The sequence below is a fragment of the Grammomys surdaster genome, unplaced genomic scaffold (genome assembly GCF_004785775.1).
Source record: "Grammomys surdaster isolate TR1022 unplaced genomic scaffold, NIH_TR_1.0 126271, whole genome shotgun sequence".
In the NCBI taxonomy this organism is placed as follows: domain Eukaryota; kingdom Metazoa; phylum Chordata; class Mammalia; order Rodentia; family Muridae; genus Grammomys; species Grammomys surdaster.
The window spans coordinates 8203053-8206998 of NW_021621071.1; positions in this window are offsets into that span (position 1 = coordinate 8203053).

Here is a 3946-nt window from a genome sequence, read left to right on the forward strand (position 1 = left end):
AACATAGTTGAGCAAGTGTCCCTGTGGTATAGTGGGGTATCTTTTGGACACATGCCAAGGAATGGTGTAGCTGTGTCTTAAAGTAGAACTATTCCCAGTTTTCTGTCCTTTATACAAAAGACCAAGAAAGAAGTTAGGGAAACAACGCCCTTAACAATAGCCACAAATAATATAAAATATCTTAGTGTAACTCTAACTAAACAAGTGAAAGACCTATATGACAAGAACTTCAAGTTGCTGGAGAAGGAAATTGGGGAAGCTATCAGAACATGGAAAGATCTCCCATGACCATGGATCAGTTGGATTAAGATAGTGAAAATGGCCATCTTACCAAAAGCAATCTACAGATTCAACACAATTTCCATCAAAAGTCCAACACAATTCTTTACAGTCATTGAAAAAACAATTCTCAACTTCATATGGAAAAACAAAAAAACCAGGATAGCTGAAACAACCCTGAACAATCAAAGGACTTCTGGACATATTGCCACCCTGACCTCAGTCTGTACTACAGAGTAATAGTAATAAAGACCGCATGGTATTGGTACAGAAACGGACATCTTGATCAACAGAATTGAATTGAAGACCCTGATATAAACCCACACACCCATAGACACTTGATTTTTAAATAAAGAAGGTAAAACCATACAATGGGGGAAAAAGCATCTAACTGGGAGTCTGCATGTAGAAGAATGCAAAGAAATCCATATCTATCACCCTGCATTAAAATTCAAGTCCAAGTGGATCAAAGACCTCAACTCAAAACTGGACACAATCTAATAGAACAGAAAGTGAGGAATAGTCTTCAACTCATTGGTACAGGAGATAACTTCCTGAACAGAACACCAATAGCTCAAGCTCTAAGATCAACAAGTGATAAATGGAACCTCATGGTACTGAAAAGCTTCTGTAAGGCAAAGGACACTGTTAATAGGACAGAATGGCAGCCTACCAATTGGGAAAGGATCTCCACCAACCTTACATCTGACATAGGGTTAACATCCAAAATTTAGAAAGAACTCAAGAAGTTAGACAGCAACAACTCAAATAGCCCTATTAAAAAATGGGGTGTAGAGCTCAACAGAGTTCTCAGCAGAGGAATCTTGAATGGCCAAGAAACACTTAAAGAAATGTTCAAAGTCCTTAGTCATCAAGGAAATGCAAATCCAAACAACTCTGAGGTTCCATCTTACACCCATCAAAATGGCGAAGATCAAACTTAAGAGATAGCACATGCTGGCGAGGATGTGGAGCAAGGGGAACGCTCCTCCATTGCTGGTGGGAGCGCAGACTTGTACAACCACTTTGGAAATCCATTTGACAGTTTCTCAGAAGACTGGGAATAGCTCTACCTCCAGTCCTAGCTATACCGCTCCTGTCCTTTATTAAAACAAAAGGGAGCTAGATGATAAAAGGTTCTGAGATTCTTCTATGTACACAATCCAGCTCCAGGAAAATTCCTAGGAGCCGAGCAGCTGCTGCTTCAGCTGTTCTGCCTTGGAAACCCCATCGCTGACGCTCTGCTGGATACCCATGCTTGACCTTCCACGTATTCTTTAATGTGAGTCAAATGTCCTCTTTCTCCTTCTCCCCATCCCCTCCTCTCTCTGTGTTCTTCATCTTATTTTGGAGGTTGGGTCTCACTTATCTCGCCTAGGCAGGCTGGCTAATGAAGATACTCAAGGATACTCCTGTCTTCACACAATTCCCCAGCACAGGGGTTATGAACATACACCGTTGTGCTTGAGTTTTTACTTGAGTGCTAGGGATATGAACTCAGGTCCTCATGCTTACACAGCAAATACTTTATAGATGGAGCCGTCTTCCAGTCCCCAAACCTATGTTTTCGCTCATCATTTTAAGCCAACAGGCAGGTAGTGCTTCTCTATTGATGCTGAAGGACGGAAAGCTTTTTCACTGAGAGATGCTGTTGTCTCTAAGCAGAATCTTACTGATGATAAGTGGAGGGGCCGACGCCCATAACTCAGTGTGTATTATGGTGCATTCACCCATCAGGGAAGATGATTTTCCCAATTGGTGTAGATATGTGCTATAGTTTTAAAGTTTTCAATTATAAAAATAATACTTGCCCATAAGGATCTTTAAAAACATTAAGAAATCAAGAAGACAAAGATCCTAACAGCTGGCTTACACAAACCACCTCTACATTTACCATTAATATTGTTTATTAGAAAACACTATTTACAATAGCAAACCAGTTACATCTTGATGGTGGTTTTTGTGTCTGTTATAATGGATACAAGGATTTTCATTGATTAATTGTAAAGTGAAAATATATTTTGTCTTCTTGTGTATTAATATTGTTTTCCTTATAGAGACCTTGACAACTTAAACAAGTTCATAATATGATAAAAATTTATATTTTTAGTATTTCTGAAGGAATTTTCATAATATGCTTATTTAAAGTTTATGTAATAAAGTTTCAACACAGTTTCTGGTTTAATCTTTCATGGTCTTCCTTAGAGGTGTTATTGTTTTCAAGCTTAGTAAACCCTTTTATCTCTAGATTTTTAGTAAATATTGATTTCACTTTCTTTTTCGCTATTTTTCCCTTTGATTCTTGTATTTATTTTTCCTTAACTATCTCATATTATATATATATATATATATATATATATATAATAAAAGGTAAATGTGAGCCTTTGAAAGTGATTTTTCTCAAACTGCTTGCTGTCTCCTCAGACAGACTGGCTTCAGTTTCTCTCAGAAGCAACAGAACATATAGGCAATCTGTTGTGATATCGTTAACAACACTTTTATCTCTGTAGTAGTTTTGTTTTCTTTATTTTTTATTGTTTTTCTCTTTTTCTTTCTGTTTTGTGTGTGTGTGTGTGTGTGAGAGAGAGAGAGAGAGAGGGAGAGAGAGAGAGAGAGAGAGAGAGAGAGAGAGGAGAGAGAGAGAGAGAGAGAGAGAGAGAGAAGAGAGAGAGAGAGAGAGCCATTATTTTTCTGATGTATTTTAGAAGAGCTTTGGTGTGTTGGTGTCAGGGTGGGGGATGCCACTGGAACTTTGACTAGAGTCATTTTGAATGTATAGATTCATTTTAGAAGTTACATTCAGCAAGAGTCCAGGAAGAGAATGTTTACACTTCTGGGCTAACAGTTGCAACACACAGTGGTTCATTTTCAGGGCACACTGAGGGCTGAGAAAAGATTAGCACAGTAAATAACTGGCTAGTGCATCTGCTCAAATACTTTGGACAAATTTCATTCTTCTCCAACACACTTTCGTGTAAGCTGTGTGAGGGCCCAGGTCTGTGATGCCTCTACTCAGGAGGATGAGGCAGGAGGATTCTATGGGACCAGCTTGAGCAACATTGGGAGAGCCTATCTAATAAAAACAGTGACGAGAAATAACCCTGTGCTGATGTTGTCACCACCATGACTCCATAAACATCAAATGATCACAGCACTTTCAACAACCAGGAGAAAGCTAAAGTTAATCACTGGCTTGGTATTAGATAACGGGCACAGGCAGAAGACTTCATCAGTGCAGTAATGGGTTTTAATTAGTCCTTGTTCCTGAAAACCTCCTTCTGCCTTCTGTAAATGTCACTTAAGATCCTTTTCAGTCCACTGAAGTTTCCATCAGACATAGCTTTCCCCCATTGATCTTTGATTAAATCTTTAATTGTTTTCGAGACAGCCCCTCATATAGTTCAGGATATAGTGTTGAATTCACTGTGAGGTAGAGGATGACCACACATTTCCTATTCTCCTGCCTCCACTTCCCAAGTGCTGGCATTAGAGGTGTATACTACCTTAATCTTTTTTATATGGTGCTGGGCATCAAACTCAGAGTTTTAACCATGCTAGGCAAGTACTCTACCAATTGAAGCAACTCCCAGTCTAGCGTTTGAACTGTCAATCACTCCATCCTCTCTCTCTCTCTCTCTCTCTCTCTCTCTCTCTCTCTCTCTCTCTC